Source organism: Neofelis nebulosa, chromosome 6 (assembly GCF_028018385.1).
Source record: "Neofelis nebulosa isolate mNeoNeb1 chromosome 6, mNeoNeb1.pri, whole genome shotgun sequence".
NCBI classification, from domain to species: domain Eukaryota; kingdom Metazoa; phylum Chordata; class Mammalia; order Carnivora; family Felidae; genus Neofelis; species Neofelis nebulosa.
The window spans coordinates 150,021,362-150,037,940 of NC_080787.1; the positions used below are offsets into that span (position 1 = coordinate 150,021,362).

The following is a 16,579-nucleotide window of genomic DNA, read 5'->3' on the forward strand; positions in this document are numbered from 1 at the left end:
TGTGGACAGACGAGCCGGGCTCCGTGAGGGAGGCAGAGAAAGCCCAACCAACATCACAGCTCCGCTCTCTAATTGATGCCCCTTTGCTGTGAGCGCAAGGACAACACATTCCTGGTGGCTCTGGCTCTAGTCCACTACTCGGACCATTGGCGTCTCACGTTAAAGCTTAAGACAGGGTGGATGACGATGCCGGTGAAATAGCCAAGAATACTACGTGGTGCAAAACTGAGGATCAGAGTAAACAATAACATTCAATTTTAGGGAAAGGCATAAACCCTGGAGACAGTCAGGGGACCACATCACGATCTGCTCAGCATGAGATTCCCAGTGCGTGGGGATCATTCTCTTTCATCAGCATGTTCTTATCAGTATTTTGTGATATTTCCCTTTTAGCCACCTAAATTGTCAAATTACTCTTAACCAGCTCCGCGTGATAAATGGCACTGTCACCCTTTACCAGGTTATTAGTGTAAAATGTCCGTCAGTCCAGTGTCACCGTGTTGGCTTCCCGGAGCCGCCATGACAATGGAGGTTTATTGTCTCACCGTCCTGGTGGCCAGAAACCTGACATCAAGGTGTCTGCAGGGCCATGGTCCCTCTGAAGCCCCCAGGGGAGGATCCGTCCTGCCCCCTTTCAGTGTCTGTAGCCCCTAGAGGTTCCTCGGCTTTGCAGCGTCTCCCCAGTCCTCACATGGCGTTCTCATGTCTCTTCCTGTGGTCCTTCTCCCTTGTGTGTTCATCTCTGTACTTGAACTTCCCCTTTGTATAAGGACACCAGTCATATCGAATTAGGACCTGTGCTTTTACAACCTCCTCTTAACTAACATACGCAAAGGCTAGTTCCAAATCACGTCGCATTTTGAGGTCCTGAGGAGGTAGAACTTAACTCATAGTAGTTGTTCAAGTTGTTCAAGTTCGTGTACTTCTTTTTACCACCAGTAAAGGTTTATCACATTTTTAAAAATGCTTATTTATTTTTGAGAGAGAGAGAGCACACGTGCACAAGTTGGGGAGAGATAGACAGAGGGGGACAGAGGATCCAAAGCAGGCTCTGCGCTGACAGCAGAGAGCCCAATTCGAGCAGAAAGCGGCTCGAATTCACGAACCGTGAGATCATGACCTGAGCCAAAGTCAGACACTTAACCGACTGAATGACCTAGATGCCCAATTTATCACATTTTTAATGTGGATTTCAAGTAGATGTGAGGTGATGCTTTAGAAACACCACCATATAACTTTTCTTAGTGAAAGGTAAAAACGAAAAAGAAAACACAAGCAAATACAAGAACCAATGACTTCAAGGTAGGCTCTGCTGTTGGACAGACTTGGGTTTTAATCTTATTTCTGTTAGTCACTAGCAGTGTGGCATTGGGGTTAGCCTTTCTCTGAGTCTCAGTGTCCTCATCTGTAAAATGGGAGTAGTGGTCCTCACCCTGTAAAAGAAATTAAGGAATTACTTGAGGGAATTAAGTTACTTGATCCAAGTTAAATACTTAGCACAGTGTCTTGTACATAGTACTGTATTAGTGTTATGATTATTGACACCGATTGTCTCTTTGTTTCTAGCAAAATCTTAGTAGAATATTAAGATGTGCCCTATGATATGCTCATTCTTATGCTTCCTCTTTTCTCCCCTGTAAATGGAGGGAGTTACAGTCTGCTCACTAAGGGTAAGCAAACCTGAACCTCACCTTGTTACCTGTCACCCTTCCCTCAGTGCTGGTAGGCTTACTTGTGAATAGACTGAAACTAGAAGGCTGGGCAGACTCACTAAGTGAGCACTGCAGGGCCAAGTGTGGAGGAGCCCGGATGTCAGAAAAGCCAAGGACAGAGGAAGCAGGTGTGGGAAATGGCATTAGGTGCCCTAAGGTGACAAGAGATGGAGAATCCAAGGGATCAGAAACAGGCATCCAGCAGTCCCTGTTACCAGGTACAGTGTGAAGAGCCGTTGTGTGTGGAGGCTCCGGGCCCAGAGGTCCATACAAGACATAACTGGTAGAAATTAAAGCCATTTAGTTGTAGGCATAATTGAGCATGGATACGGCTGGAGACAGACATTCTCAGAGAGGCTTATAAGCATCACCAGAAAAGGTGCTGCTTATTATCAAGCATCACCTGCCGAGCCATGAAATTTGAGAGAGGATCACCTCTATGATTTGATCTCGGGAACATTATACGGGTCCAAAGAGACTCACCAATCCTTTCCTACCACTTAATTGGTGTCCTCAACTTCTAAACATTCTAAATAATTTATGCTGGTTGATATTCTAAAACTACCCTTATAGAAAGGGAAAACCCTTCAATCTGTTGCTCATCATGGATACCAGTTATGAGTTTGCATTATTGAAGCACAAGTTTTGACAGGGAATAGAAGCGTGGGGGATGTGGCATCTAAGTTAGGAGCAATCCCAGTGCAGAGGTGTCCATGTATCCTCTACTCCACCTTCTGACCACAGGCAATCCAATCAGAAAATCAGGGACAGAGTTCTGCTCCCTTCGTCGAGCCATAAAAATCATATTACAAATGTTGCTTATGTTCTTAGGTAGCATACAAAAGCCATAATAACTACTTGTGCATAATAAACATAATACATTTACAGCAGAAACAACAGCAACAAAAAACAGGTTTGTCAAAGGTGCAGTAACCTCCTTCCATCACTCTGTACAAATGTCACTTAATTAAGTAACTTGATCATTGCCTATACGGAACTAAGTTCCCATGTTTGTAATAGGTGAATCTGTTAGCGTCATGTGTGTTTCTTAAGGTGAAGGGGCATTATGTTTCTTTTTTTTTTTCCTTTGGGTCTTATTTGTATTTCATCACGTACTTATCTTTTTGTCCATCATCCATATAAAAGAGGGTCATTTGAAAAGGTTTTGTTTTTGAAATCAAGAAGCCCAGAACTTTTGTTTTCTCTTTTGAGTCAGGAGAAAGTGGAATTTACTTTAATCATGAAGAATGTATATCAAGCCACAATCTCAGTAAACACATATACAAATATAAATGAGCTGGAAGTAGATGCCCAATCATTTGCTGAAGAAATCGGCTGTATATATCATTTAGGGTGTGAGGAAAGGCAGGATGAAATTTACTTGGAACTCTTATGGATGATACTTACATTTCACTATTAAAGGTATTGAAAATTTTGTACTAATGGTATGAAACATGCTGTGAGGATGGGAAGCCATTGAGATCCTGAGGATAATCAGAGTTTTCACTGAATGAAATTCACTGAAATTGCTGAATTGCTTAAATTTCACTCAGATATTTTCCAGAAATTTAAGCAAAGAAAATAAATTAGCAACAATGGCCACTCACTAGACCAGTGTGGTCCACACAGTGGATGGAGCTCTGGAGGCAGTGTTCTGCAAATCTAGCTAGCAAAAGATTTTAAAAACCATGCTAGCCTTAACATTAGCTCTGTTTTATGAAAAAGAATGAATTTCAAATATTAATATCCCATATTAATATTTAAATATTCATTTAAAAACCCATTTTTAAAATAGCTCAGTTAAGGATTTTTTACAACATTTCTCATTTGTATGACAGACTATTGCCCACAGTGGCTCATACATAATTCTTAAAATGAAAACGGTGAGATTTCCAAGCACACCTGATGCATGTTTATGTATTCATACTTCAAGAGGAATTGCATTTGCTAGGTCTTATGAGTGGTATGAACTATGGATCGTCATTTTTGTTGTAGCATCTGCCCTGATAATCCATAGTCAAATGGGTTTGTTGTTTTTTTTTTTCTTTTAAAATTAATTTATTCACTTGGCAAATATTTATTGAGTACCTACAGTTGATGGGCATTGCCTTGACCTGGGGTTCAGCAATAAACTAGCCAAAATCCTTTGTTTCTGGAGCTTAGGGATGTGGAGGCTGACAGTCTATTAAATGTGTAAGTATGTTATGGTGCACATTGGAAGGCAATACAGTACCACCTTGGATTGCCAGTAACTTGTTCTGTGAGGGTTCTGCAAGACGAGCAGATATTTCTAATAAATTTTAACTTGATAAACGAGCGATGTCTTGCAATATGAGTGGTACATGACACCGGACATCACATGATCACAACTGAGCCAATGGTTCTTGAACTTTACTTTGATATACAAGTGCCTTGGGTGACAAGCATGTTTCAGGAAGAAATTATGCTCACAAACCAAGGTTTTACATGGCTGCTAAAAGATCAATCAGGAAAGTGGGGTAAGGAGTGAAGAGTTGAGGAGGGTGCATGCTAGCATAACTAGAGGGATGAGGGACCATACCCCTGAGAAGTTGACATTTGAGCACACAGAGGAAGGTCTGGCATGTTCCATGAAGAGCACGGAGGCCAGTGCCGCTGGTGGGGAGTCAGTGAGGTCGGAGACAACAGCACGGTCACCGAGCAAGCTTCTTTAGACCTCTAAGGCCATTGTAAGGACTTTGGCTCTTGCCTGGGGGTAATTAGGGAAGAGAGTGGAGCATCTGAATGGAGGAATAACATGATCTGGCTCACGTTTTAGACAGACCCGTCTGGCTGCTGTGTTGAGAAGAGAAATGGAGTCAGTTGGGAGGTGGACACAATCACACGGGAGAAACATAATGCTGGCTTGGACTAGCACGGGAATGGGGGCAGATGGTGGGAGGTGGCTGGGTCCTGCCATGTGGCTGTTCTGACAGGATGAAGGAACTGAGAACCCTTCACATACGCACCCGGCTACAGCTGTCCAAGCTCACAACAGTCCCGTGAGTTTATAACGTACCCTATCCCGTTACACTGTCTGATGTACCTCCACACCAGGAACCAGTGCTCAGTAAACTCCAGGGACATTTCAGCTCTGTGGCTATCACACAGAACGCTCCACCACCCCATGTACCTGCTTTCAAACCCTTGAGCTCTGTGAGTGGATTCAACAGCCAAACTTTGCTGGCTGTTTTCTGGCCTTCTGTGTTCACAGGGCATCCTGCCAGGCTCAGGGACCCTCACCTCCACCAGGTGGGTAGGTTGCTACAGTTTGCTCCTGGAGGCTACTGGGGCTGTGTGAGGACGGTTAAAGGTTTGGGAAAACCGGAGAGCAGAGGCAGCCAAATGTAGCTGTCCAAAGAGTTGGGCCAAAACTGGGAGTTCAGGCTTTAGGCTAAGAAGCTGAGAGAGAAAAAAATGATACAGTCAGGAAGTAAGAGCCAATGAGGGAAGGAATCAAGCAACTCAGGAGCAATTTTTATGAATGTAGCTGGAGTGCGGGGGGCTGGCTTGTATTGGCCACTGGTGGCCTAGTGCATGGTGGTGGGGGAAGGGGCAGGCCAGACCGCGTTACAGCCTGGCCCTGTCCCCATGTGTTGGATTTTATCATTGAATTTATTTGCTCCCCTGGGTCCCTGCCTTTAGTCTAACACCCTCCCAGCCAGACCTACCTCCAAGCTGAAATGTTCCATCTAAGCTGAGAGCCTGACTGCAAATTCCCTTAAAATTCTTATAGGACTCTCGCTTTCTTACAAGTCAAAGCCAAGTTCCTTTGTGCATCCCAGGATGTGTGTGCACTGGCCCCTGCCTTCTTCTCAGTCTTAGCTCCCACTGTGTCCCTGAGCACCTTCTATGCTCCAACCATCACATTTCTTTCAGTTCCTGAACCAGCGTGATCTGCTCCTTTGCTTATAGTCCTGTTTATCCTTGAATTCCCTTTCTTCTTCTGTGTGTGAAGACATGCCCATGCGAACACCTACCCATTCTTGTGCCCAGGCTCAGGGCCAGTGGCCCTCTTCTGTGAATGCTTTTCTGGCCATACCCTGTTTAATGCTCTGTCTCCTGTGGCCCTCACTTCACCCTGGACCCCTTCTCTCCATCCTCTGCAAAATGTTAGTGATTTTATCCACCTCTGTGCCCTGCTCCCCTTAGCAAGCTGGAAGCCCCACTGAAGGCAGAGACCATGTTTTAGCCATGCTTGCAGCCCCGTGCCTAACATTTGTGAGCATGTATAAATATTTTAAGGTGAAGGAGTGCGTGAATTTATTTTTCTGAGGAAGTTACTGATGTCACTCTCTCCTCTGAAGGTATGGCTAACAGAGTTGGACTGTATGGTTAGTATTTGTGCCCAGGAGGCAAAGGACAGTCACTGGGGACACGGTGGACAGCAACACCTGCACCGAATTGCTGGCTATGAACATGCCCACGCTCGGGATCATTTTGAAAGCGAAACTGCCTTCAGTGGATCCTGTTTGCCTCAGCTCACAGTTAAGGGGCTTTGGTTACAAGACCCCTAGGGTCCCTCTGAGGGCTAATGTTCTATATTTATAGAGCTGTGTTAGTTTCGTGATACCAGTTTGATACACAAAATGAAGATGTCTCTGGGAGTATTGGATAAAAGTCAAATTGGGGGAATCCATAGTCATAAAAAGAACGGCAGTTTTTCTGTAATGAACTGCTTATAAAAACCAGGAAGATGCTTATTAGGGCAGCTGAAGATAGGTGGGGGAATTCAAAGTATGAAAGATCACACTTGTTTAGGGAATGTCGTTTTTTTTTTTGGTTTTTTTTTTTTTTAACATTTTTTTCAACGTTTTTTATTTATTTTTGGGACAGAGAGAGACAGAGCATGAATAGGGGAGGGGCAGAGAGAGAAGGAGACACAGAAGCGGAAACAGGCTCCAGGCTCCGAGCCATCAGCCCAGAGCCCGACGCGGGGCTCGAACTGACAGACCGCGAGATCGTGACCTGGCTGAAGTCGGACGCTTAACCGACTTCGCCACCCAGGCGCCCCGGGAATGTCGTTTTTAAGAACTCATTCTATGTAACAGAAGATTCTCCAAGAGGTGATTATATCAGTTATTAAGAGACGTTCTTGTCTTGAGTGTGCAAATATCAAAGCGTGGAATTTCTAATCTCTCATTATGTGATCCAACAATTGTAAGGTGCCAGTGAGACTCTCATGGATCACAAATGTATTGTGTGAAATGTTTAGCTCAAAATAATATGAACATAGTGACATGGAGTGTAACAGAAATACTTAAAATTAACATTTAAATGTGCATACATAAATATATGTATATATATAAATGTTGACATGTGTAAATTATGATGTATACATACACACATCTTTTTGAGGGCCTTGAATACTTTGTACTAGCCTTGAAATTCACCAGTCCCAGGAGTGTGCTCAATATTACGGAACTCTATCCAGACCTGCGTATTTTCAGCATATTTATTTTCCAACTATATTTCATTGCAGTTGTAATATGTCAGTTATATCATGAGTTGAAACTATGTACCCAGTCACCTTTGTAGCACTATTTCAACTTAGATAGTAATTCCCTTGGGGAAAAGACTCTTGTCTTACATTATTTTTGTCAACCCACAGAGACTAGTGAGATATTTTGCCAGGAGGAGCTGGAACTCAATAAATATTTATTCAACGAACTGTTGGAAAATGAATAAGTAAACACAACAGAAATTTACTAGCAGACTGGTAATTTTGGAACACAAGTCAGCGAACGCAGGAGCTCTCACTTTTTACGGTAGTTAAAATCCTGGACTGTAGAGTCAGACCTGATTTCACATCCCAGCTGTGCCATCTACAAGCTAAATAACTTTGAGCAAATTACTTAATGTCATTAAAGCTCAGTTTTCTTCTCTATAAAACAAATGAGTTTTTCTGAAGGTAAAATGAGATAATGCTCATTAGCAAAATTTTCAGCACACAGTAAACTGTGGTTACTTTTAGCTATTTTTATGAAAAGTCATCACAAGAAATATTACATTAATGAAACTATATAGACCGCTTTTTTTTGCTAATCCTTGGCATTTGCACTGAAAGATGTAGAGTTGGGAACAGAAGATCTAAATTCCTTAGGGGAACATTCCAGAGCAGTGTGTAGCCAAAGAAGAGTGCAAGGAGAGTTTGGAGCAATCAACAGATATCCTGGACATCTGAGGATTCCCAGGCAGGTTGGTTGCATGGAGCTTTTAACTTGGATTTGAATACGTTAGGACAAAACTGAGTTCTTGGAAGAGGGAAGCCATGGCTAATGTCATATGTAGAAAAGTAACTTGGTCGTGTGCATTAAGGAATAAGTGAACAGGGGCGCCTGGGTAGCTCAGTCGGTTAAGCGTCCGACTTCAGCTCAGGTCATGATCACATGGTTCGTGGGTTCGAGTCCTGTGTCGGGCTCTGTGCCAACAGCTCGGAGCCTGGAGCCTGCTTCAGATTCTGTGTCTCCCTCTCTCTCTGCCCCTCCCCTGATCACGCTCTGTCTCTCTCTGTCTCTCAAAAATAAATAAGTGTAAAAAAACATTTTTAAAAAGGAATAAGTGAACAGAAGGCAGTTTTTCAAGCAAGGCCTTGAGCTAGGATTTGAGAATGACGCACCAGGTGATCAATGAGGTCAGAAATATTGGTTTAAAAATTGAAAATGGCAGGAATCAGTGTTTGGGGACACGACACTGTCACAGGGGGTTTCCTCTGGGAAAGTTCCAAGAACTTCGAACACATTTGGATTTAGAGAGTTCATTTTCTACTGTAATGACTTACTTGCTGTTGCTTCCCTCTCTAGAGAGTGTGATCCGACGTGGTAACTGGTAAGCTCTGATGTGGAAGTGTGCCCAGTGGGGCCGGGGTCTGAAGATCGAAGTGCTCCAAGGACTCACGGTTGGGGAGGGCTGGGATGAGGGGCAGACAGAGGCACACGGTTGCATCAGTGATTACACTTTGTCCTTATGGGGAGCCAAGAAATATTGCTGAAGTGGGGTCACGCATTGGGAAATTCCTCCCTGATAGCATCATAGGAGAAGAGGAAAAGACTGATGGCAGAGAGAGCACAAAAGTAAGCTATTAAGGTCTTCAGGTCAGAGGTAAGGAATGCTTGTACGCAGGATTCTGGTGAGGGAAAGGAGAGCAAGGAATGGACTATAGTGATGTGTTAGGAAGTGAAATCCATAGAAACTAGCAGGCAATGACAGATCTGGATTCAGATAAATGTGTAAGTTTGGTAGAAGGAAGAGAGGAATTTATACCCACTAACCTCTTCTTTTTATCTTTTTTCTTTTTTTAATGTTTATTTATTTTTGAGAGAGAGAGAGAGAGAGAGAGAGAGAGAGAGAGAGAGAAGGGCAGGGGCAGAGAAAGAGGGGGACCCAGAACCCAAAGCAGGCTCCAGGCTCTGAGCTGCCAGCACAGAGCCCATTGCCGGGGCTCAAACTCACTAATGGTGAGGTCATGACCTGAGTGGAAGTTGGACACTTAACCAGCTGAGCCACCCAGGCCCCTTATCTTTTTCTGAAGTAGAGAGAGACATAAGAGAATTTGTTGAGATAAGAGAGCGAAGATGCATTAGTGGGCTCCAGGATGTGGGGAATGTGTGGGATAAGAGAGGGGAGGCATCAGAATCACATAAAATAAACGCTGTGCAGCTCTGACATGCAGATTTGCATGGTTTCCCTTGGTGCCTGGGCTTAAGAGAGAAGCAAGTTGACACTGGGGTTGATCTAGGTTGGGGGATATGCAGAGAATGTCAGGGAAGTCTCTGGCCTGGCTAAGCAGGTGTTTATCATTTGTTGGGTGAATAAATGCACATTTTGATACCATGGGAAAGGAGTTTATTAGGGACACTGTATAAGTAAATAAACATCTGGAAACAAGTAAATCATCTTGTTTCCTAAGATATCTCTTATTCAGAAAAGCCTTATATGACCCCAGATAGGTCCAGTGCTATGTTATATCCCAATGGCAATAGGTGCCTTGATTTTGCAGCATTTTGCTTAGTTATAATCAATAACTAGATGGTTTATGACTGTTTATGTAATGCCTACTGCCCCATTAGCCTACCATCTCTGTTTTGTTGATCAGTATATCCTAAATGCTGATTCACTGAGGATACAATAAATCTATAATGCTCAATACATATTTTAACTGACAGAGTAGCATTTTAAAATATTTTGTTGCTTGAAAAACAGAAAAAAATAAATATTTTGTTGCTTAGTGGTATCTTGTAAGATTTTGTGAATTTGCTTTAGTTAGGAAGAAGACGAATAAAATTACAAATGGTTCTTTATTGGAATATAGGTTCTTTCTGGCTAATAGGGACAGGAATTTGTGTGTTTATTTCAAAATTACATGTAAATTTCATTGTTTAGATATACAAATAAACGTATCTAAAACTAGTTTCTGGGCAACTTAAATATAGCCTGTGTAATTATTATAGTTATACTTGATGGTCTTTGTGTTTTCTTTTCACCCCACTTATTACATGTTTTATTATACTAAGTGTTTTAAATTGGCTAATGCTCATAAGTAGCACATGATTATGTTTTATTATAGAAACGAATGATTGCCTTAAAAACAGATGATTCCTATTTGGGGTTTGAAACAAAGAAGTATATATTTTGCTAGAATATGTCTCATATCAGTTCTATTACTAGAAGTTAAAAAATTAGAAAAAAAAACTTTTCAGGTATTAAATGTGTATAGTTTGTGATACCTGATTGCTGAATTCTTACCTTAGCATCTTTTATTAAAATCTAGAAGTGTGTTATTAAAAAGGAAATAGATCCAAAAATTGTCTACATAACTTCATACATTTTAGTTTAATAGATATGAAGGTTATGCCACATCTCCTATGTGGTTTTCATATTTCATTTACATTTAGAATTTTAATCAATGTATTTCTGTGGCTGGTAAGCTTTCCCTTTTAATTACTTTTTTATGTCCTAAAATAATACTTTTCTTAGAAATACAAAAATTTTCTTCAATATTGAGTTTATCAAAACCAATCTTAAAATCAAAATGGAATATGAATGTATACATTTCATAGCATATCATTGTATTTATATTAAAAATTATATTTCTTCCCCTTAAACATCAGATATTATTTGCAAATATTGCTAAAGACTATTTTTATTCACCAAATACTGACCTGTGGGATTTTGTGTAGAGTGAGTTACACAGCACCTATCCCTTCCTCTGTCAGGTTGGATCTGAGATCATCATAAATAAGTAGGCAAACAGATGTCTGAAGGCTTGTATGTCTCTTTCTATGCTTCTCAGAGCATTTGTCTCATTCACTATGTTACGAAGTCAGATATATTGGGAATCTATCACCGTTTGAGATTATCTAAACATATGACATACCTTCAAAAGGTAGCATAGACTATCCAAAATTAAATATCCCCATATTTACATTAGCCAAATATTTGTTTTATGAGATTATAAGGAGATTGTTGTATAATCCATCTCACCAAGAGTGTCATCAAAACCAAAGAAATCTGTACCGGTCTCCCTCATCGAAAGCATCGTGAGGATTAGTGAGGCATTTGTAGTTAGATTGTGCAATTCTTTCAGGAATCTCAAAGCAAGAACAAGAAAGTACTTTCTTTTGAAAGGCATCTGTTTTACTGTCAAATCAAACTTAAAGCAGTCAGAATGATACACACTTCTGAGTTAACTTCCTGCTTTGTTGGACACGTCAAATTATTGATGTTCCAATGTGACAGGACTCTAGCCATGAAGGAACCGAGTAGGTGTGAAAAAGTTGTTACCCGACTTTCAATCAAATGATAGATCGGGAATATATAGTATTCACAGAAAAGAAAGCCTGAAGTCTATGTTACATATAAATAGAAAGCTTACAAACAAGTTAGTGGGCCCCTGAGTCTTACTTACCTCTATCCTACCTATTCCTTATCGCAAGTGAGACACTAACAGAGATACCTTTTAATTCTATTCCCTGAAATACTATTTGGTACATTCCAATCTCATTAACTTCAAAGTAAACCTATTACTGACTGTTAGTCAGGCGTTCAAGACAGAAAAGCGGGAGTCATCCTTGGTTTCTCTCTTTCCCTTACCCCCGAGCTGCCACTGAGAGCTGTCAGTATTCACCCTCTACAGGTGTCTCTCAGACTCACCCACTGCTCTCCAGATCCATTGGCACTATCATCTCTTGCCTTGAACCCAGCACCTGACCCCACTTACCCTTCTACTTTCTCTCTTGCCACCTGCCCCCCATCCAGTGTCTCCAAGAAGCAAAACCATGCTTAGCATGTCAGTCAGATCATGTCATGCCACTGAGATCACTTTTCATCATCAGAACCTGGAGCCTGCTTCAGGTTCTGTGTCTCCCTCTCTCTCTGATCCCTCCCCCGCTCATGTGCTCATTCGCTCGCTCTCTCTCTCTCTCTCTCTCTCTCTCCCTCTCTCTCAAAAATTAAAAAAAAAAATGAATAAATGAAACATTGAAAAAAAAATCAGACTCTTCACCTGAGCCTTACCTGCTCCTTGCTCAAGTTCTGTCCACTTTGGAGTCTTTTTTTCTTAAAAGCTCTCAGCCAGTTCCTGCACGAAGGCCTGGGAACCTCTACAGTGCTATTCCTTCAGTGCGGAATGGCTGGCTCTTTGCCACTGTTCAGATCTCAGCTTAAACCTCACCCCCTTCGAATGGTCTTTCTGGACTCCCCTGTTTGTAGTGATTGCCCCCTCCCTGCCCACATCATATTCTCAGTTGCAGTTTATTATGGTAAATGCTGTGAATGAAGCAAAAAGGTGTCTCCTTTAGAGTGTTTATCACGAATTGCCGTTTTAGTCTGCCTGTCTGGTTCATGTCTTCCTGAGAGAGCATAAGCTCCCTGAGGGCAAGACACATGCCTATGTTGTCAAGCCCTGGCTCACATCCAGCATCACGGTTGTATCCAGCATCACTAAATTAATGCATGAATGTTCAGGTGAAAAGTACCAGTGAGCTGTGTTTACGATGTATGGTGTGCATCTAACATATTTACATAGAGTTAGTTGGATGCAGGGTCTGACAACGGCCGTTAAAATTAGACTTTTGAGCTCTGTGTACATCCATGCCATGCAAATGGTCCCTGCTCGTGGGAATTAGATTTTTGGTGAAGAGGGCCTTGGCTTTCTCATCTGAAAGAAAAGAAATGAGAGCAGTTGATTACTGAGTTCTCTTCCTGCTCTGAGGCCCTGGGCCATTTTGGAGCTATCCCCCAGGTTCCACCTCAAAAGCCACTGGAAATGCCACACGGGGCTAAGGAACCTCTGAATGAATACACCAACACAGCCGGAATTGAGCATCTGGGGCAGTATGTTGGTGTTTCCAAGCCCCGTCTGGGGCGTAAAGTTAAGGTTCCATGGAGCAGTTTATCCTGCAGCAGGTGGACAGTGTTGAACCTGGTCCCCCATTGTCTCATTAGGAAGAGTCTCAGCCGCCACTAAAGGGACCAGCTGCTCTCCTAGGGAGCAAACAGGCACAAGGTGTTCACACGGTTTTGCACACCCCTTGTGTTCCCCCTCACCTTCATCCCCAGCTACTTCCTCACCCAGCGAGAATCATGCCAGATAAATATCAGATTAAGAAAACACTCCTCATTAGTCGTCTGTTCAAAACAACCGTGTAAGCAATCTGGGAGCATCCGGCAGTATCGTCTCACAGACTTTTATCTCTCGAAAGTTGTTGAAAGAGCTAAATTAAAGTTCCTATCATTAATCCTTGTTCTGAACACTGTAAATCAAAGGAATGAAATACTTCTCCTCACAATTCAGATCCCAAACAGGTAAAAATTACAACATAAAACAAAATTTAATACTGGCATTGCCCCTGTCACCTAAGCCGTATATTCTTGACTGAAGTAATCAACCAGAGGGTATGGGTGTGCTGTAATTCAACATTGTTTCAGAAGCTGTGGGTTTCGTAAATGCATTTCATTTTTAATATTTCCATACGTAAAAGCAAGTTTGGGTAAAGATGCGGACACAATTCTTCCTTGATTCTTGCGGTGGTTTGGATCCAGTCTCCACAACTATTTTGCAATTTGACTTTGTAATGACAGTTTCCTTAACGTAAATTCAGGTCGTAAAGACTGAACTCTCCTCACTGTCACAGAACATTCCCGGGGAAGGCTTTTTATTTGCAACTTGCACTTGACATGAGTTTTAGAGAGGCAAGATGGGCAAATAAAGAATTGGACAAGGAGTAACAGTGGCGAGATCCTGTCTGGGGCCCTGATGCTGATTTGTGGGGCCTCCTGTCACCTTCCCGATCTGCGCTGCCGTGGTGCCCTTTACAAAATGTGGGTTATGAGCCATATTGTCAATCTCTGTAACCTATGAAGTCACTCATTATGGATGAAGAACCGGCAATGATCAAATGTGCCTGCCTCACAAAGCCACAGCAGAGCCAGGAAGATGTACAAGCAAGCATTTACAGAGTTGCTCAAATGCCGTGGGAGGAAACCAGTGTCTGAGCACAAAGAATTTATACACAGCATAAAGGAGGAGCCGCTAAAATGCTGAGCCTCAAATTGCCTTGCAACCACCTTTCTTGGGATTGTAGATTCATGGACGCTGTACCTCCTTCTCCAGGATTGTACCCCGAATTTCAGAGGTGCACATAAACAGGGTCCATATTTTACTAGAGAATGTGGGTCAAAAGACACACAACCTGTCTCCACAGTAAATTTACTGGATAAGGTTTTTAATATTACCCAAACCACAAACGATTATTCTTTTCCATACAAATATCACTAGTGGTAGGGGAAGTATACGCTCCTCTGTTATTAAGCCTCACTCTGCCCTGCTTTCCTTAAGTCGAGGACAGAAGCATCCCCATTTTCCTGAATGTTCCTGCATTTCTGAGGTTCCCGTACAGGAGAGCTACTGTGGATTTGTGCTGCCTTTCCTCTCTCCCCTCCTGTATCTTTGTCTGCACTGTAAGCGGAGGACTCACACTTTTCCTAAGGGATACACCTGTATTCCTCTCACTCAGTGGCCACGTGTGGTCGTGAGGGCCCTGACCACCATGTGGGAACAGGCCAGGATGACAGAGGGCAGAACCCTGGGCCAGAACCTGGAACCCAGCATCTAGTCCCAGTTCTATCATTGGTTTTAGGGTTTTGGCAAGTCTCAAATCTTCAAGACCCAGATTTCCTCATCTATAAAATGAAGAAATTGAATCAGGTGATCATATTTACCTCTGCAAGGATTCGTTGTAAAGTAATAAATGCCCCTGGCCTCCTCTACAGCAGTTGAGGAATGAAGCTTTTAAGGCCATTTATTCCTTTACCACCTGACTTCTGCTGGAGGAGAGTCTTAACGACTGTCCGCTTTAGCCCTCCAGGCGAGTCTGCTCAGTATTTTCTTCTGGAGTTTACTTCTTTCAGTTGGCTACTTACCATGACCAAATCTATGAGAGTCCACTATGATGTAAATAAGCATCACCCTTTCTATTAACACCAGCATGGAATCATACATCATTGCAACCACGCTGACTGCTTTATCTCCATTATAAATCGTCAAGTGAACAGATTGCTTCAGTCCATCCCCTGTACTTGCAGAACTTGGGCTTATCCATCCTGTCACCTTCACTCTCCCATTCCATCTGCACAGCAACCAGTGAAGTTAAAGTATGAAATTCTCCCAGATTAAAGGATGGGAGATTTCATAACACAGCTGCTAAACCCAGCTATCTCAAGGCTAACTGTACCTTCTAGAGATTCTAGATAGTGATCCTGTAGATGGCAGGTGAATTATCTACTCAATATTTGAATGGTCTTCTATATCTCACACCCTAATGGAAATCAGTGTACTACCACATAGGAGAATCCTGAAATCCTCATAGCTGCTGTCAAGACTTTTTTTTTAATTTAAATGCTTATTATGGCATTTAGGAATCCCAAGTGTTTACTAACAGATGGTAGCTTTTTATAAATCAGATTATTTTATGTCTTATCCACCATGTAATACAAAGAAGCTATGAATTCAGGAATAAGAAATCTGTTGGAAGAGTCCCCTGGTAGGGAGAAATAATTTTAAATCTATATACCATTGGTAGAGAAAAAAAAAAAAGAAACCTAGAATGTAGACAACTGAGCATTGTTCCAAGTGTGGTACAATGATGGTGATTGTTATGGGTTTTGAACAGGACTTGAATGGAGTATCCGTAAATCAGGGTCCAGCCCCAGACCTGGGATTAGCACCGACCGGCCGTTAGAGAGCAGATAAGCCATGTGTCTCTCTGGCCTGAGTCCTTTGGTGCAAAATTAGTAGAAGGGTATCTGCCCTAAATAGTTCACATTATTGCCTTGGATCCAAATGAGAGAATGGATGTGGAAGTTCTTGGCAAGTGTGATGCATTCTTTTCCTCTCCCCATCTTGTGCATAGTGATTCTTGCTTTGACGGTAGCCATTGTTTACAGGGCCCACTCTCAGGGGGATAGGGATATATTCCTATCCTTATACTGAAAATCAGGTTGATGATGACTCCTATTGCTTTGTAGCAAACAGGCAATTGTTTTATTGGAAGTATTACATCATTTTGTCTTTAACGTCATTAGCTTTCCTTCCTGAGCTTCTCTTCTGAGTTCTTCCCCCCAAATCAGATATACCAGTATTATCTACTTTTTTCCAGGGGTTACTCAGCATATTTAGGTGCAATAAGGCACTGTTTCAATGGAGACTAATAAAGTATTATAAAGTCATCAGTAACACTGCTTTTCACAAAACATCAAAAATGACATGTGTGCATGTGTGTGTGTGTGTGTGTGTGTGTGTGTGTGCACGTGCGCACATGTGGACAAAATGATGCATCTTTTGAAGAACA

At 42.1% G+C, this 16,579-nt stretch overlaps 1 protein-coding gene across 1 annotated transcript in view; it reads left to right on the plus strand.

Moving 5' to 3' along the window:
• PACRG (parkin coregulated) overlaps nucleotides 1-16,579 on the plus strand; it is a 511,166-nt gene that overhangs the window by 184,954 nt on the left and 309,633 nt on the right. The gene's annotated exons all lie outside the window — the stretch shown is intronic.